We start from the raw sequence: 20,730 nt of genomic DNA, 5'->3' as shown, positions 1-20,730 counted from the left end.
CGGCAAAACTTCTAAGTCTGACACGTTAATACCACGAGCGAGGACCAGATCAAGAGTGTTGCCGCTAGAGTGGGTCTGTTCGTGAACCAACTGAGTAAAGCCAAAAGTGTCAATTAGGGACGAAAAAGCTTTGCTAAGTGGATTAGTTTTACAATTTAGATGAATATTGAAATCACCGATAATTAGGATGTTATCCGTACGAATTACAAGGTCAGAGAGGAAATTGGAAAATTCTTCTAAAAAAGATGAATAGGGCCCAGGAGGGCGATAAAGGATGATTAGGTAGAAAGGCAGGATACCAGAGTGGTTGAGGCCCATGCTAACTGGAATGGACGGGCGCATAGTGAGCATCTCACAAGATGAGAGTTTGTTACTTAGATCTGGAAAAAGGTTCAGACTCGAATTTAAGATTAGGCCAACGCCCCCACCTTTCTTAGATGTCCGAGCGACATGCGAGTTGGTGAAGTTAGAGGGGGAAGCTTCAATTAATGGAAGAGCATCATTTGGCTTTAGCCAGGTTTCACATAATCCCATTATGTCAATACTATGTTCTTTAATTAAGTCATTGACCAGCAGGGCTTTGTTAGCGAGTGATCTGATATTGATGAATCCGAGACATATGCGCTTTGTGTTGCTAGTAGGTTCGGGACGCTCAGCAATGCGAATAGGTTTAATCTCAATTACGTTACTATTTTTTGTTCCATGCGGCGGCCGAGGACGACGGTAGGAGAGACGAGGAAGGGATACAGTGCTGATTTGCGAGTACGCAATAGAGTTCGTTGTAGCGTCAATGCTGCAGCCAGAAGGATTGATATGAATAAAGTTATGCTGAGAACGTTTGGCTCGGCGATGGCAAAAGGTGGCATGGCGAGGGCGGGACACAGTCAAGATTGGATACACTAAGCTACCTGAGCTATCAGACTCCAAACCCGCACTAGGTGAAATCCTAGCAGGCTGTCTAAACAACCTGAGACCCAACATGCTTTAGGGGAGTGTGTCATGCCTGCCTCAAGCACCTGTCCATGTTCCTAGACAAAATGTGGGCACCCAACCCAGTAGGGTGTATGCCATCAGTCTTAAGCATGCCAGGTTTACCCCAGAAGGAGGGCCAGTTATCTAAAAACATAAAACCCTGTTGCTCACAGTACTTGGCCAGCCAGCGGTTAAGGGCGACTAATCTGCTGTAGATATCATCATTAAGCGTAACGGGGAGGGGACCAGAGACAATTAAGCGATGCCGACTCATCTTGCTGGCGAGGTCACATGTCCTAATTATGCTGTGTTTAGTGACCTCCGACTGCTTCATCCTAGTGTTGTTGGTGCCGACATGTACTACGATGTTATCATGAGTAGCCTGGTTAGCCTGGTTGTTGTGTGCCTTATCCACATGTCTATGCCTGTTTGTCAGCACCCTAAGAGTAGCCTCTATGTCGGGAACTCTGGCCCCTGGTAGACAGACTATTTCGGCTGGCGCTTCTAGCCTAATGTTACGGGTTATGGAGTCACCTATAACTAGGATGCGTGGTTTAGAGCGGGGCCGAGGAGCCGGGGCGGCAGGCCGGCCACAGGGACTACCAAGCGGAGCAAAACGATTCTCAACCGGGGGCGGCGGTTGAAAATCGGGCCGTACAACAGACGGCTGGCTCATGCGGGCGCTCCGACGCCTCGGGACCGGGATAAACTCATCACCCGTTGCCGAAGGGGCTACGCTATCTGGGGAGTCCTGGCTAACGCTAACACTAGCAGGGCTGCTAGCCAGCCCGGACCGTAAACTATCTGGAGTGCCCGTCGTATCTAACGTGACTAATCTATCATCCTCAAGCTGACGGACACGACTCTCTAATAGAGTGAGCTTATCTAAAAGTAAGGAACAGACAGAACAGGAAGTCATACTTACCAACGTTGATGAGGGTAGCAGAGGAGATTAAATAAAGGCTTAGCTGAGGCTAGGAGCTTAGGCTATGCTAGCGGCTACCAGAAGCTATTACACTAGTCAAGCTAGGATACAAAGCTAGGCTAAGTAACGTTATGTAAAAGGCTAGAGGGTGCTGGGCTGTGCTAACGGCTACCAGACACTATAGTATAGGGCTAGACTGAATAGCTTTAGGCAAAAGGCTATCTAGCACAGGGTGCTAGCTTGCTGCGGGTAACTAAGTAAGCAGGAATTACTAACTAGCAGGAAACAAGCCCACAAGACAGGGCTAATAGCGAAAACTGCTAACTAGCTGCGGCTAGGTAAACAAGCAAGGCTAACAGATGATACAAAATTGCTACAGATAAACCAACAGAAATCGAGAGGGGAGATGCAGTTCACAGGTTGAAAGGGAGGAATTAAGGTTAGGATGTTAGAGGGAAAAAACGAATAATAAGAAAAAAACAAATAAAACTCCGGGACGACGTCGGGAAGATGCTAGCAGCGTGCTAACAGCGGAACAGCGTGGCAGCGGAACCGGAAGTGTAAAGGCTGTACTTGACTCTGTTGGCAATGAAGGATGGGACACCACTTTACCGCTCAAAGAGGTTTTTTTTAATATTCTTCCTTAGTAAGGTAAACACCCCTAATAATCCCGCAGGAATCTAAAATAAATGGTAAAGACAGTCCTTTTAAAAATTCATGACAGTAAAGATGAATCTTTCATATCAAATATCAAGCAACTGTTCAAAAATTAATTGATTGGCCCATGATATTTAAATGATTATGTACTGAGTCCATTGAAAAATGCATAATACACTGTATATGCAAGTGGATTAGGGTACAGGGGCTTAATAGAGGTGTTTACACCTTGAGTAACAATTTAAAGAGTAAGGAAACCCCAGCTTTAGGTATGCTCTGCTGATTTTTCCTTTGCATGTCAGCAGATTTATTAATTTTAAAAAAATGCACAATTGTACAGAAATTTTGAAGGCTCATCCAAGACTCTTGTCTCTCATCGGCCTGAAGCTATACATTTATTTTATTTAGTGTTACTTGCTCTTTAAAGTTTTTGCTGTTTGATGTTCACTTCTATGTTCAATGAAGTTTAACGTTCAGTTCTGTGTTCTGCTAAGTTTGTTTGATGTTGAGTTTGGTGTTCTTTTTGTTGCCTTTTATCCTTTTCTATTCCCAGAAAAATCTGAGGTGCTTGAAATCAGAGGTATGTGTGGGTATCATGAAGTTGAAGTGTTTAAGAAGTTCATCAAGCAACATACGGGGCTCATCATCGGTATGTTAAAACATCTGGTTGAAACTTTGCAGCAGCACAATTTTTTGGTAATTACCAAAAAATTATGTCTTAAGCAGGGTTATTTTTTCTCAATCCTTATTTTCTATATATAGTTATATTGACAATCACATTTTTACATTAAAATATTTTTACCTAATTGCCCTGTTTCGTATAAGGTAAATAGAATATCGGATGGGAAGGGGATAAACGCCACTCGCTCTCATTGAAAACAAGTGAAGTGATGTGCAAATGACCTTCATGAATTGTCGAATCAAAAAGTTTCATTGTTTCAGGTCTAATTTTGTTAAATTTATCAATAAACATTACATATACAGTAAGCTGCATCTTTTAGTTGTTGGATGTAACAATTAAAGCTGAATTTGGTATCACTGCAGTTGTTTTCAATGAGAGCAAATGTCATTTCTCCCCTCTCATGTGACAGCAAAATGTGTTCTGTTTACATGGTACCCTTATAGAGAAATGGGGCAATTAGGCTGAGGTAATGGTGATAGAAGTATTTACAGTATTGCCAATTTTTACAATTTTAATTTGATTTTTAAAGGTACTTATCTGTAACTGGCTTCATCATCAACATCGACACCTTAACCATGATGATTCCAGAGCTGCTTCAGTCACAGCGATATGTCTGCACATACCGCTTCAGCCAGGACCATTTAGAGCTCCTGTTTAATTCCATCAGGGCATCAGGTAGGAATTAAATTTTGAATACACAATGCCATGTTATAATTAAGAGGGATAAGGCCTGAAATTTTTATTAGGTGATAAAATACAGAACTATAATGTCACTTCATGTGCAAATTCCAGGTGGGTGGAACAACAACCCGAGTTCGGTTCAGTTCCAGAGTATTTTCCGCCGTCTCATGGTCCGCTGTGGGGTTTCTCCGGGGAACACTGGCAATGTGACGGCACAGGATGAGACGGTCTCCTTGTCTGCTGTGAACATGTCATCTGTAGTGCCGGCTGATGACTCTGACACTGCCTCCTCTCCATTTGAGGACGTCTGTAGTGTGATACTGGACCACAGTTACCTGCCAACTCGCTTCGGGGGTCTGACGGAGAATGCACTGGTGTATATTGGAGGATTTGTTGTTCGGCAGGTGATGAAGCAGCTTTCATGCAATGTGTGCCGAAACAGTTTGGTGTCTGATGCTGTGCCAGTGTGACCAATGGCCTCCGGTTCTGCTTACTAGCCCAAGTACTGCACAGGAGTCGGGATGGATGGAGCATTTACAGTGGTTTATTCTGTAATAGTGGGACACACACACAACCACAATTGGTTGGTATTAATGGAAAGTTGGTCTGCTATTCGCTCCAGCTTGAGCCACAGCATGAAAATCCTACTCTGCTGTCTTTTACTTTTACATTGTGACCGTATAGTGGTACATTGATTATATATAAAAAAAAAGAACTTAAGAAAAATAAACATATTTTAACTGTACAGATATTTTATATTATCTATCTACGTAATAGTGTCAATATAATAGTGCAATACTATTAATACTATTACATACAACTACTATAACAATATCCAGTACTACATTCTTATAACATAAACATACAATTATTGCATTAAAACAAAAGCATACATATCCCTGACTCTAAATGCTCCGTTTTACAAGGAAACAATACGTTTGCTTCGCTGCCACCTTCTGGTGGTTACCAAAAATAACAGGCACGTAATACGTGCAAGTCTTGGCAGTCTTCACAAAAGGATTTTCACCCAATTAACTGGCGATCTACATAACATATATTACAGCACTTCACATTTTAACATAAACATACCTGTAATAGTGGGACACACACACAACCACAATCGGTTGGTATTAATGGAAAGTTGGTCTGCTATTCGCTCCAGCTTGAGCTAAAAGACAAGGTTGCACATTAATAGACTATCACATGTGTGCTTCAGAGCTAGTTAGCGGCTAGCCAAAATGCGACATGTTAGCATACTTTCAATCAGCAAATGTGCACGTAGCGACAGAACTGCGAAACGACTTGCATTGTATATAAAAAAGAACACAAACGGTAAATGCTGACAGCTTCGTATGACAATGCAAATCACTTTTATAGATCAATTTAGATCTGAGCGGGCGGGAGACCAACTTACCCACAGCATGAAAATCCTACTCTGCTGTGGGTCACCCACAATGCCCTGCATATAATACAAAACACAAACCTTGGATTTCCGCTATGCACTTTCATTAGAAAATAAAAATGAAGAGAGAAATTATAGTTGGTGGTCCCAAATTAAACAGGAATTGAAATATATACATAAACTACTTATTCATACCGTTACATACACCCCCCTTAAATTCTGTTAAAATTGGGGCTACACCTGAACATTACCAAAACAAGAAAAAGAAAAGAAAATGAGGGTAAAAAGGGTCCATCCAAAACTTGAAACCTGAGCACTGATGTATAATGTAGTCAATATGAAATTCTTCCATAAGAAGTGCAAAAGAATAGGGTGGTACCGGGCCCCACACTTAATACAGACCAAAAGAAGATGCCATTTACACCTCCTAAACATCTACATAACTTAGCTCTTACCATATAGGCTACCTCAAATCAAACAAAATGTCACCAAGTCTTACTCAGCCTATACTCAAAGAAAACAAAAACAAAAAATAAAAATACCTCAATGACTCAGATCACAAATACACTCTTAAGAAGACCCAAAACAGAACCTGTAACAGGTAAGGTATCCTCAACTCTCTGTTCAGACATCTCACAAATCAACCTAGTGGGAGGTCTGACCCGTCTTCCATCCCTTGTAATGACTGAACCTGTGCGACCTGTGTGCACGCTACGAGGCTGTGTGCAAACTACCGCATCTGAGCCAACTGCACCTGTGAACGTGGAATCATTGCAGGGGACGGAATCAATGAGAGCTAAGCGGCTTGCATCAGGTAGGTCTGAAACTGGCACATGGGTCACACTGACTGGGTCTGGATTGGGTGAGTGAGCTACACTGACTGGGTCTGGATTGGGTAAGTGAGCTACACTGACTGGGTCTGGTTCAGGTAGGTGAGCTACACTGACTGGGTCTGGCACCTTGTCAGCGTCCACCCCAGTGTCAAGGTTGTGTACCGAATAGTCAGGGGCGCTGTCCAAAATGTCATCTGATGGAGAATCACTTCTTGCATCAATTGATGGGTCATTATCTGGGACACTCGCACAGTCAGAGCCAGCAGCTCCAGGGGTGTGCATGAGCCAGTCCATGGTCCGGATATTACGATCCTCACTGTTGCCCACTGCCACTAAGTCCTGAACACTCCCACACGCCATGTCACTGAGATCCGAGCCCACAGGGGAGCCCTGAATCCCATCTTCATCCAAGGCAAGAAAATCAACCGGGAGGAGAAGGTTCCTGTGTACAACTTTCTCTCTGCCAGTTAGGACATCTCTTATCCTGTAGACATTAATCCTGGATCTCACTGAAACAACGTCATATGGAGTTGAGTCCCATTTGTCGGCAATTTTCCTCTTGCCTCTCTCACCACGATTAGCCAACAGAACGCGGTCACCAATAGCTAATGGAGAACCCTTGACTTTGCGGTTATAGAGTTTGGCATGGCGTGCTTGTTGTTCGAGGCTATGCTTCCGAGCAATCTGTGCTGCCTCACTCAGGTCCCGCTTCAGGTGAGTAACAAACTCATGGCAGCTGACAACTTTGTCATCCAGCAGAACATGTTGGAACATGATGTCCACTGGAAGACGTGGAACCCGCCCGAACATCAGAAAAAACGGGGCAAAACCGGTAGTCTCATGCACAGTACAATTGTAGCTGAAGGTCAGCGTCTGCAGCATCTGTGGCCACCTGGCTTTCGCTTTCGGGGGAAGAGCCCTTATCATGTTCCCAAGAGTCCTGTTGAACCGTTCCACAACACCGTTGCCCATCGGGTGGTACGGGGTGGTATGTGACTTGTGCACCCCTGCCATCTCCAGAAGATCCTTCATAAGCTTGCTCTCAAAATTGGCGCCCTGATCGGAATGGATTCTTTTGGGGAAGCCATAGAGGCAGAAGAAGTCATCCCACAACCGGCGGGCGACATGTTTTGCAGACTGGCTCCGACAGGGGAAGGCATGCGCCAGCTTGGAAAAATGGTCCGTGACTACTAAGACATCGACGGTTTTCTTGTTGTCCGACTCAGCAGACCAAAAGTCGATGCACACCAATTCCATCGGAGCGGATGTATGAATGTTCTCAAGGGGTGCACGAGCTTCTGGTTCAGGTGTTTTTCCAACGACACATCTCTCACATCGATGTACATAGTTCGTAACATCCTTCTCCATTCCAGTCCAGAAGAACCTTTCCCTGGCGAGGGAGAGTGTCCTTGCACGACCTTGGTGACCAGCTGTATCATGGACACCAAGAAGAACCTGATGCCTGATACTGTCTGGTATGATGAATTGAAAGAGCTTCTTATTAAGCCGATGGTCCTTTTTCACTCTGTACAGGATCCCATCACGTATTTTTAACTTTTTCCAGTGTCTGAGGAGCTTAGTGACACAGCTTGGCTCGGATGCCCTCTCCTGTCTGGTAGGCTTCCTGTGTCGTCGCACATAGTACAGAGCTCTACTCACTGTTGCATCCTGTTCCTGCAGACTCAAGAGCTGGCTCTGTGGGATAACAATAGAAGGATCTTCCCCAGGCAGCTGTAGCGATGACGGACTAGCACCAGACAATCTGGACAGTCCACCGCTACTATGGGCCTCCAACACTGCAGAAACCTCTTCAGGACTGACGGAACCTCCCTCAAGCTGCGAGACAACTTCGGCACCTAGGTCAGGCGTGCCCGCACTCACCTCCTCGACAGCTTGGCAGTTGTTGGAAAGCCGGAAGGCATCCTGCACAGTTCCCCTGACAACGCCATTGACCTCATCCAGCAGCGCGATGTAAGGCTCTTTCATCAGACAATGACTAACACACGACTGGACGAATGGCTCACGACTCAAAGCATCGGCAACGGTGTTCTTTGCTCCTGGAACATACTTCAAATCAAAGTCGTATGCAGCGAGCTTGGCCACCCATCTTTGTTCGCAAGCATCCAAACGTGGCTTTGTCAGGATGTAGGACAGAGGATTGTTATCAGTCCATGCGGTGAAATGTCTCCCTTTTAGCCAATGGCCAAATTTCTCACAAATGGCCCACTTTAACGCTAAGAATTCCAACCTGTGTGCAGGGTAATTCATTTGGGATTGTGACAGCGTCTTACTAGCGAATGCGACAGGCCTTGCAATCGTCTCTCCAGGTGGTACTTGTGACAGGACAGCTCCTATCCCATCGAATGAGGCATCAACAGCAAGGATGAATGGCACGTCGAAGTTGGGGTGAGCCAAGGTGACACTATGCGCTAGTTCGTGTTTCAGGCTCTCGAACGATTCTCGACATGCAGAAGTCCAGTCACTTGGTACGAGAACTGGGGGGGAAGAAGACTTTTTCTTTGGTTTCCTGCCCTTCTTGACATTACTCTGTGTTTGCCGCTGAGAAAGAAGCCCGAACAAAGGCTTGGCTTTAGCAGAACAATCTTCAATGAAATGCTGATAATAGAAGATCATGCCCAAGAAGGACTTGATCTTCCTCCAGGAAGGTGTGACAGTGTCATCCTCCATCAAGTCAGCCTCTTTGACGTCCACGATGGCCCCGACCTTGCCAGGGTCTGTCCTCACCCCGTCCCCACAAATGATGTGTCCAAGGAACTTAACTGTTCGCTTCAGGAAGTGGCATTTCTTGGGAGCCAGTTTGAGCTTATGGTTTCTCAGACGCAAGAACACCATCTCCAGGCGATCAAGGGCCAGCTGTTCACTGGGGGCAAAGACCATCAGGTCGTCGAGATAGCAAAGCAGGCTGGTGAAGTTCTCATCCCCAAAGATCGACATCATCATGCGCATAAATGTTGCAGGGCTGTTCGACAATCCTTGCGGCATCCTGTTGTATTCGTGTAAACCAAAAGGTGACGAGAAGGCTGTGTACTTCCTGTGTTCCTCATAGAGTGGCACATTATAGAAACCAGACGTCAAATCTATTGTGGAAAAGAACATTCCCTCCGAGCGCAGCAAGAGCATCTGCCTGGTGGGGCAGTGGGTGCGCATCCTTCACCGTCTTTGCATTGAGCCATCGGAAGTCAGTGCAAATACGCAGACTACCATCCTTCTTCCACACCAAGACCAGTGGCGACGCATACTCACTGTGTGACTTCTGGATGATGCCCTTCTCTTCCATCTCGTTGAGAGCAACTCTCAGCTTCTCGTATTGGCTGGGCGGTATCCGACGATAGGGAAGGCGAAACGGCTTCTCGTCCACAAGGTGTATTTTATGGACAAAGTCTGTGGCTTCTCCACAGTCCATCCTGTGCCTTGAAAAGATCGACTCATACTTTTCAATGAGATGCAGAAGTTTGTCTCTCCAGTGGTCTGACACTTCACAGGCATCCAGGTTCAAGTCCTGCAGTCCCAGCTTGTTCAGCTTTTCTTCCATCTTTTCACAAGACTGTGTCACTGTGGGATCCTGTGAGACATTTTGCATATTGACACATATTCCATCAGGTGGTGAAAACTCCTCGACTGCAATGCAAGGTGAAACATCTGCAATTTTGGAGTTTCTCTTCAGAACTAATGTCTTGTTGCTAGGGTTGATCAGTTTCAGGGGCACCCACCTGTCACCCCACAATGGTGTGATGACACGCCCGACCAAGACATTTTTGGGTCCGGATCTCGACTGGGTTGCTTCTACAATCACTGTGCTGCCCACTGATATGGTCGCAGATGCCGGCAACTTGCCCCATACAAGGTGCTCAGACAATGGCTGTAGCGTGACACACTGCCTCAACTTTACCGTGCCGATTTTGCTTGGCATGGGTCCTCCCCTCCATTTCACAGAGTTGGAGATGAGGGACAGGAATTGGTAGCAGTCATCATCAGCGACACCAACTGGTGCAGCCATGAGCCTCCAGTAGTTGTCTGAGCTCTTCATCAGCCGTATAAGCGTCTTGATTGCATTGCTGCCCAGAATCATGTCGTCAGTTTGTCCGGGAATGACCAACGTCGGGATGAGCAACTTGAAACCATAGACGGTCACCTCCAAATCATACACCGCTGTCGGTGTGACATGGTGCCCTCCAACACCAATCACAACGATGTCATCAGCAAGAGATTTCTTCATTTCAGGGTTGTGCTGCAAGAGACGTGCCTCGGCAGCCTCACTCAGGGAGCATGACATGGAGCCACTGTCGACCATGGCTTTCAGCTCAACTCCATCTATAGAAACATCAGTATAAAACAAACTATCAGCTCTCTGAAGTCTGTGTGTCAATTGGAACACAACTGTTTTCCCAGAGGGTGCGAGAGAACATAGTGAGTCGTACAATGACTCCAGATCATTATCATCACAGCTGGGAGGGTCACTATCATGATCTGCACTATCCTCCCCCACATGCAGATCCATTAGTTTCCCGACTGCTGACGAGAGGCTGGCGGCATCCGATCAGGACAAGCACGTCTGGAGTGGCCTGGTGAGTGGCACTGGAAGCAGAGCCTATGGTCACGACAGTGAGTGAAGGCAGAATGAGCAGCATCATGACAGACAGAGCAAGGCAGGTCATGCAAACCTCCAATCCTGGGGAGATGCGGTCTAGGCTGCCTGTTCGAACCTGATACAGTAGGCCTCTGTAATAGCACTTTCTCCAGCACACTAATGAGGCGGTCTAGGGCAGGGGAGTCTGTAGGCTTCGCCTGCAGCGTGGCATGTCCCTCAGAAGGCGACACAAAGGTATGAGAGGCTTCAAGTGTATTCACCGTCACTTTTGCCTTAGGTGTTGCGCTCGCTGCCGATTTGAGATTCAACTCTGAATGATATTCATTTAGTATATCCTGAACCTCATGTGCAGACCACTTGTCCACCGTCTTTGACCGAAAAGTCAAAGCAAGCTCTTTGGAGGGACAGTTCCGTATGAACATGCGTGCTACTTCAGTACTAGGGCAATCCAACGTCTTACCTTGCTCTTTCAGACGTTCAACGGCGAGGTCGACAGCACGGTTCAGCCTGAGCCAGTAGTCGAATGCATCCTCGTCTTTTTCAGGCAATGTGGTGTAAAAATCTGCTAGAGGGAGGGGTGAGCTTGGGACAGTATCGAAGTGTTTCCGTAGAAGACCATAAATTGCTTCAGGGTTGCGGGTAATATCAATGTCACTATTCCTGGTCCCAAACCTAACCACATCCCTGGCTTTGCCACGGAGATGAACGAGGATCTCCTCTGCCTGTTCCTCAGGCATCAAATTCCCTCTCTTAATGTAATTTCTCATGAGGTCTTCCCACTCTCGCACTGAAACAGAATCCAAACCATCCCCTCTGAAGCTGGGAGGATCCTTTAATTCTCTGTGGGGCAACAATTGGACCTGGGAGATGTCAAGTGCTTTTGGGGCAGACATAGTAGAATTGGTGAATGCAGCAGCTGTATTGGGAGGAGGGGTACTAACAGATGGACTGAGGTGAGCAATTATGTCATGTGTTACTCGCTGACTGACCTGCTGAATAACGTCTCCTAGTTGACTCACTATATCAGCAGAATAGACACTGGAGCTGGGAGTGGAAGAACCGATGCCTTGAGACTCATTCGTGACACCTATGAGATGGCTCTGGGAAGCGACCCCACTCCCACTGACTAAAGGGGTTTCTGTGGCACCCCGACTATCCCCCATCACAACATCACCCCCCAACACAGGACTGTCAAACTGCAAAACAGTAGGTGACCTCAAGACACCTCTACCCCTACCAACACCAAGCGGAGTACTGAAATCTCTTTGAGTGTAACTCATTCTAATTAGTCAATCAGAAAACACACAAAACTAAGAGGGAAGTGAAAACACTCAAATGGCAAAAAGGTACATACAGCTGAGTAGCAGAGATTGAGCAGACCATAAACTAGGCCAAACATATACCAGTCCAAAAATCACATCCACCTGACTCCACACAAGAGAGCAGCAGCAGCAGCAGCAGAAGAATGGTCCCCGGGTCGCACCGATGAGACTGCAATCCAACAGAAGAATCGACGGGTCACGGCACCAATGTGACCAATGGCCTCCGGTTCTGCTTACTAGCCCAAGTACTGCACAGGAGTCGGGATGGATGGAGCATTTACAGTGGTTTATTCTGTAATAGTGGGACACACACACAACCACAATCGGTTGGTATTAATGGAAAGTTGGTCTGCTATTCGCTCCAGCTTGAGCCACAGCATGAAAATCCTACTCTGCTGTCTTTTACTTTTACATTGTGACCGTATAGTGGTACATTGATTATATATAAAAAAAAAGAACTTAAGAAAAATAAACATATTTTAACTGTACAGATATTTTATATTATCTATCTACGTAATAGTGTCAATATAATAGTGCAATACTATTAATACTATTACATACAACTACTATAACAATATCCAGTACTACATTCTTATAACATAAACATACAATTATTGCATTAAAACAAAAGCATACATATCCCTGACTCTAAATGCTCCGTTTTACAAGGAAACAATACGTTTGCTTCGCTGCCACCTTCTGGTGGTTACCAAAAATAACAGGCACGTAATACGTGCAAGTCTTGGCAGTCTTCACAAAAGGATTTTCACCCAATTAACTGGCGATCTACATAACATATATTACAGCACTTCACATTTTAACATAAACATACCTGTAATAGTGGGACACACACACAACCACAATCGGTTGGTATTAATGGAAAGTTGGTCTGCTATTCGCTCCAGCTTGAGCTAAAAGACAAGGTTGCACATTAATAGACTATCACATGTGTGCTTCAGAGCTAGTTAGCGGCTAGCCAAAATGCGACATGTTAGCATACTTTCAATCAGCAAATGTGCACGTAGCGACAGAACTGCGAAACGACTTGCATTGTATAAAAAAAAGAACACAAACAGTAAATGCTGACAGCTTCGTATGACAATGCAAATCACTTTTATAGATCAATTTAGATCTGAGCGGGCGGGAGACCAACTTACCCACAGCATGAAAAGCCTACTCTGCTTTGGGTCACCCACAATGCCCTGCATATAATACAAAACACAAACCTTGGATTTCCGCTATGCACTTTCATTAGAAAATAAAAATGAAGAGAGAAATTATGGTTGGTGGTCCCAAATTAAACAGGAATTGAAATATATACATAAACTACTTATTCATACCGTTACACCAGCATCATTTTCTGACAGTTACCACCTGTTGACCTTGAAGAACAATGGAGGCCTGATGATTCCATCCATAGGTACTGTCAAGGTGATCCGCTCAGCAGAGCGCTGCATTCGACAAACCACAAACATTTCATCAGCAGCTCGTCAATGCAGCGTTTCCCTTGTCAACCACATGGTCCGGTCCGACATAGGCTCAGAGGATGTGTTCAGTCTTGGTGACCATATTATTGAAACTCAGGACGGCATTGACATTCATCACTTTTGCATTATCTCATTAGTTGTCAGCAACTTCCACAAGTTGAGGCAGTACCATATTGCCAAACTTCACACTCTGCAATTGCAAAGTGGTAGCTTGAGACAGAAGCTCTGTAAAACCATATTGTTTCAAGGATATTAATCCTTAGAACAGAAGATGTTCATATGTTGTGGCAAAGTGTGAGATGGAGAGGAATAGAGTTTGTCCAAGACATGGAACTACTTTGACTCTGTTACCTCGTAGCTCTAGAGCCCAATTATTTTATGTTTACATATGACTATGCACTCTATATTGGAACATTGGTCTCAAACATTTGTTGAAGCACTACATTGTACATATCAGTGTCTAATGTCACTAATCCCACCAATATGATGTCTACATAACTAAGGCCCTCCAAAACTTTGGGTCAGGACTCCATTTGGAGTTACATTAGGACTATGGTAAGACTATTTTCATGTCTTTCAAATGTTGGGATTAGATGTTACAGAGTAGCATACATTAAGACTTAATTCAGAATTTTTAAACGGATTGTAACCTTCATTGAATTAATGAAGATGAATGAAAATGAAAATAAAATATTATTTGAGATTTACAATATTTGTGACATTATTTGTGTAATGGCAACTGTCCAGTCTGCAGAAGTGGAGTTATCTTATGTGTCTAGGGGTGTAGTCTTGTTTATTTTATTAATGAATTAATTAAATTATTAATACAATGACAACAAGCAACCAAGCGGCTTTATAACAATATAATAGACATAGAAATCAAAATTTTGGAGAAACTCACAAAAGCTGAAATTCGAAATAATTACGCTTGATGTTGCCTATTCATAGACCGGAGACTGCATGTCCCAGAGGAAGTTGTGGCTATTCAGAAGTTGAATGTTTTGGCATAGAGATGACTAGACCCGTCCCCAGTTAATGAGTTTTAATTTCAATAAGTAACCGGCATTATGTACATTTCTCACGTTTATAACAAACTAAATTTCGTGAAAATCGGTTCAGAATTAAGCGAGTTGCAGTCGATTTAATAGAGAAGTCTGCATCTCTCCATACACATTGCATTTGTTTACTAGCGGATCTTGACCGCTCCAATATGGCGGACGCGCAGACGCATAGCTGCAACATACAGCAGCGGCCAATGCGGTATCTACGTTTATATATCTATGGTTTAGACCATTTCTCAAGACTGTGTGGGCGTGGCAGGTCACGTTTTGATTGACATCTCCCTGGCTTCTACTTAAGAAGACTATGAAATCAACTTAATGCTCCAATTCACAAACTTCTGTTGTACAACATAGGCAGTTCACTTCAGTTTCACAATCACAATTTCATTCATAACCAACCAAAATAATTAGTTCAGAGAGCTAATACTTTTAGTAAAAACTCGATTGCAGCTAGCGGACTTTTAGATCGCTAACGCTTTTAGCATAACTCAATGGAGTTGAACATAGCGAAAATTAGCATCACAGCTAGCGGACTTTTAGATCGCTAACGCTTTTAGCATAACTCAATGGAGTTAAACATAGCGAAAATTAGCATCACAGCTAGCGGACTTTTAGATCGCTAATAGTCCATGAGCCAGGACCCCAAATTTGGGCCACCAGTACCATCTGGGGGGAATAATTCTCATAGAGATTTTTGGCAAGGTATACACCCCTAGTGCTAGAAAATATGTGATAGCATTGCAGCGGTGGTAGCTTTCTGGGTGTTATCACTCGATTTATAACCCCATGCCAAAACACACTTTTCAAAACTATACATAGAACAGAATAAAGCATTCTACTTCAAACTGATGGTTCTCTCTTATTATTGACCCTTTCTCTTTGAAAATTGGTGGGAATATAGCTCAGACTATATGTTTTTCAGAAAAGTTGTTAAAATTAGCATCTCTACAAATGTTATCTATTACTGGCAGTGACAACACAGTGACTATACATTACATGAGATGTACTTCTGTTTTCATGAAAGATGTAACACAAAGTTTCCTCTGTACATAACCCACCAGCAAAGAAATTCCATGACCCAATGAAAACCAACAAGCTGAAAACCTTCTGTCATATGTGTAAGAAGAGAGAAGTGAAATCAAGTGGGAGGGCGATCATCTTGAAAGCAGACAGGTCTTTGTTTGGACGCATCATAGTGATGGCACAAGGGCACAGTCTATGTATGGAGGATATCCTTTCTCATCCCCTTGGACCATTGCCCTGGGCCCTGTCCACACCAGACGGATTGCTGAGAAAGACAAATAAAGCTACTTTGGCCACAACCTTGCAGAAAAATGTAGCAGTAGAAGAGCAACTCCCAGGTTGATGGAATGAACTTGGTCCAAAGAGTGAAAGGTGATCAAGTTACTTTTAGAGATGTTGCCACAACAATTCTGGGTATGGCTCTGAGGGAAGGCAGTTAGAGTAGCAGAATAGATGTTGTGTTTGACACATACAAGGAGAACTCTATCAAGAATAGTGAAAGATCTCTACGGGGTGAAGAGACTGGTCATGAGTTGCAAGGTATCACAGGCACACAGATGGTGAGGCAGTAGAGGAGCTTCCTGACCAAAGTCGGTAACAAAACTAGTCTCATTAGCTTCATAATCCATGAATGGAGGAAGGCGGAGTACAGAGCAAAGCTAGAGGAGAAGATTCTGTATGCAACTGTGAATGACAAATGTTACAGAATCACATCTCAAGACAGTGAGGAGGTGTCAGCTCTTCAATGTCAACAAGAAGAAGCAGATGGCCGCCTACTTCTCCATGCTGCCCATGCCACAAGAGAGGGATACCGATCTGTAGTTATCTGCTCAGAAGACACAGATGTCTTTATCATGTCTTTAGCATTCTGTGACAAGATTGAGGCCCCATTGTTCCAGAAGTGTGGCACTAGAACCCGTACAAGGCTTGTAGACATCAGGAAGGTTGCTGCCACTGTTGGCATAGAGGTTTGTAGGGCTCTCATCGGGTTGCATGCATACAGGATGTGACACTAAGCGCTTTTGCAGGCAAAGGGAAGACAAGTGCCCTAAAACTTCTGACCAGCAACAGGGAAACTCAGGACACATTCTTAGAGTTGGGTCAGGAATGGGACCTCTCCCCAGAACTGATGGACAAACTAGAGGCATTTACATGTCTCCTGTATGCCCCAAAAGCATCAACCACCAAGGTCAATGAGCTCAGGAATCACCTTTTCTGTGCCAAAAAAGGTGAAATTGAAAGTCATCAACTCCCACCATGCAAGGACTGCTTAACAAAACGTGCACAGCGAGCCAACTACCAGACTGGTATATGGAGAAGATGTTTGGAGAAGGACCCACAAGTGCCAAGCCCTGTTGGCAGAGGATGGAAGATGGAGAGAGAAGAGGAAGCTGAATAGTTGGTGGTGCACTGGATGGAAGACCAGCCAGCACCCGATGCTGTCCTGGATCTACTGGCCTGTAACTGTCCAAAAAAATGTTCACTCCCAAGATGTATGTGTGTTGCAAATGGCCTCAGGTGTAGTGACATGTGTAGACTGGCAGACTGTGAGAACCAGGCATCCACCTCAGAGAGTGTGGAAAGTTCAGATGAAGATGTGGAAGACGTGGAAGACTTGAAAAATTATTATGATTATTAGGTTATGAAAGTATGTAAAACAAAGTGTGGAAATCAGTCTTTGATTAAATATATTCATTTTACAACCAAATGGGGCCTAGGTTATGGCCGTGGGGAACCCCACATTTGAAATATTGTACTGTAATTCTATATGCTATGACAAAAGCTTAAGATTGTTTTGATTTGATACTAAGCACAGATAAATTAACCATCCAGTGCCTAAGTAACCCAAGTTGTGGACTACTGGTGTTTGATACCCTTATAAAAATCTGTATAATTGAGAAATTACAGGGATAAAGTAATTATCTACCCATTATACACTTATTCTTGTAATTCTAGGAGTATATCCTTCAGTAACAATATGGAAAATATCATGACATTGATAAAACTCAAGAAATCTCTCCAAATGAGGTTTTTTACCTTTTTGGGGGGGGGGGTAACATTTTCTGCTGTACTGATGTTAATATGGAATTTATACAAAAAGTAAAATAAATTCTCTACAAATCCATGTGATTATATGTGTCCTAGGGTTTTTATTGACTTTTCCAAAATAAACGACAAATATTTTTCTAAAAATGAAATGATTCACTCTACTGAAATTGGGCACTGTACTGCGAGTGCCACCAATATGACACAGTTTTCAATGTAGAATTTTATAACAACATTTGATGAAAAGCGCTTGAACTCAGCTATCATGGTGACAAATTTCAATGTTGAGGGATCACTGATGAGAAAATACCACTAGGTTGAATATACGTATATGTTGTACTTTATATTGGCCACTTTCCAGAAATGTTTATTTTAGGGTAGTGTTATAAAATGCATGACAGCACACATAAAGCTACCACTGGTGCAATGCTATCACATATTTTCTAACTTTATAGATGTATACCATGCCAAAAATCACTATGAGCATTATTCCCCTCAGATGGTACCGACCAACCCTACTGGCTCACGGACTATAAGGCTTTTAACATAACTCAGTGGAGTTGAACATAGCGAAAATTAGCATCACAGCTAGCGGACATCTTCTCTAGTTAGCTATATGCTAGTGTAGCAGATGGATTTCTGCTCTGTTTCTTTTTCGCTCAACAACAACTGACAACTGACGTGGATTTTTTTTATGATTGGTTCACGGAATTAATTGCGTAATAAATGTCCGAGCATAACCACGCCCAATTCAAACCCAATATCAGGAAAGTTTACAAAAACTTAAATGACAATATTTCGAATTTGGATTGAAACTAATTTCTAATACTTTTTAGATGCTTACTATTATGTACATAAGACCCTAAATTACATAGTTAGAAGGTTATTGTGGATTTGGGTTTCCAGAGGCTTTAACTAGCTAACGGCAGCCAGGCTGACAGGCAGAATGCCGGCTGGCTGCATTTTTACTATTTCAAGCCACATTTCCAGAGGCTTTAACATTAGTGGCAGAGTAGCTGGCTAGCCGGTCGGGTGATGTAGCTAACCATCAAGCTAGCAGACTGGATAACTATCTCTAGGTGGCTAATTAGCGATACTTATCGGCAATTCGGCTAAGCTAGTTAGCCAAACTAACGAGTAAATTAGCATGACAAAAAAAAGAACTTACCTCAAGGTGCTTCTTCAAATTAGACGTGGAGTCTTTTGATGCGGAAAGCAGCTTGGTTGATGGCAAACAGAGCTTGCACTGCACCGTAATGTTGCGACCTCCTTGACCATGTTTGTAAGTAAAATGTTCTTTATATTTCCATGTCAAAAACACATTCCTGAGAGTGTCCTGGCTGTGTCTCTCCTCCGATATTGCCATTGTCTTGTGGTGTGTGGCAGGTGCACTGCGCACGCACAAATTGTTGCACATTTTTTAAATCTGTTTATGGGAAATGCGTGCCTCATATGAATTTTAGAGCAAATAAAACAAACAAATAAAGTAATCCCTTCAAGTAATCTATTTTTAAAGACAGTAACTGTATTCAGAATACCACCAATTTAAACTGTAACTGTAACGGAATACAGTTACTCATATTTTGTATTTTAAATGCGTAACGCTGTTACATGTATTCTGTTACTCCCCAACCCTGCGTACCACTGTATGGTTTTTTACCACTCTTATCTCTTGTAAAGCACTTTGTAACCTTGTTTTAGAAAGATTGTTTTAGAAGATATAAAGATTGATTGATTGATTGATTGATTGATTGATGTATGACAACGCATAGTTTAAATATACTTCTCTAACCTTAAGGCCAGCTCAGTGGAATTCCAAATTGTATAAAAAACACAGTTCATCCAGAATCACTTTTTTTTATTTCACATCTGGCAATGGTAACCCCAGTGGAAAAATTCCTCAGATTCTTTTTAATCAAAGGACTCAACAGCTTAGCTATGCTCAGCCTCCAAGCAGCCATGCTAAGCGGGATAACAAGCTGGGCAGATACTGACCGGCACTGTTACACTTCCTTCACCCCAAGCATGCTTGCATTGTGAGGCTTTTAACAGGGACAGACATTAATGTACAATGTAGTAGACTTAAATGGGCCTGTGTTTAATGGTGTGTGTCTATACCTTTATTCTTGAACCATTATTGTTCTTTTCAGCAATATTATATGCCACATATATCTCAGTTTAGTATTGATTTAATACTTGCAGATTAAAGTCACTTTGGTATTGAGATTTCTCTGTTGCATTATATTAACCCTTTGCCATATTTTTGAAATTCATCACACATGAGATGTTCAATATCACATATGTGTTTTCCAATCATACCAGCTTGTTCCATTCTGTTGGCCACATAACACACTTAGTTCTATTAAGGGAACAGTACTAACAGTGCATTCCTTTGTCCATTTATTATGACTTTATTCCAGCGCAGTCTTACTTCCTCAATCCACATGTTGAAATTTCAGGAGCTCTCCAATAGCTTGATTTTATTAAAACACTGAATAACATACCACCATTTGGTATGTGAGGAAATATAGTTTCATATTTTGACAGTGGAGAATGACATCTATGGGGAGCCAGAATAGACTAATCACACACTGACAGTAAATAGAGGTACTCTATTCTTTCTGGTTGCCTCTCTCAATAGCTTCTCTTTCTTTTGAATGCATTTTACAGAATTCTACTGTATGTGCAACAGGCAATATGAAAAAAGATGCTTATCAACTTATAGCTAAGATGTCGATGGTATCGGTTCATTTAGAAATCCATCATTGGTAAAAATCCCACATACCTCACATTACTCAACATCTCCACCAGCAACCGCAACGCTCTATGCTCCGGCAAACTCATAACTATGATCATCCCCAAAGTCTGCACCTCCTTTGGCCGCCCCTCATTCCAGTACACTGCCTCTAGTGACTGGAACGAGTTGCAAAAGTCCCTAAAACTCCACACCTTCATTCCACTGCCTTCCTTTAACAGCTCATTAGAAGACATAGTTTCTGATTACTGCACCTGCTTTTGAATTTTGCTTCT

Source organism: Centroberyx gerrardi, chromosome 8, assembly GCF_048128805.1.
Source record: "Centroberyx gerrardi isolate f3 chromosome 8, fCenGer3.hap1.cur.20231027, whole genome shotgun sequence".
Lineage (NCBI taxonomy): Eukaryota > Metazoa > Chordata > Actinopteri > Beryciformes > Berycidae > Centroberyx > Centroberyx gerrardi.
This window is presented reverse-complemented; position numbering follows the sequence as displayed.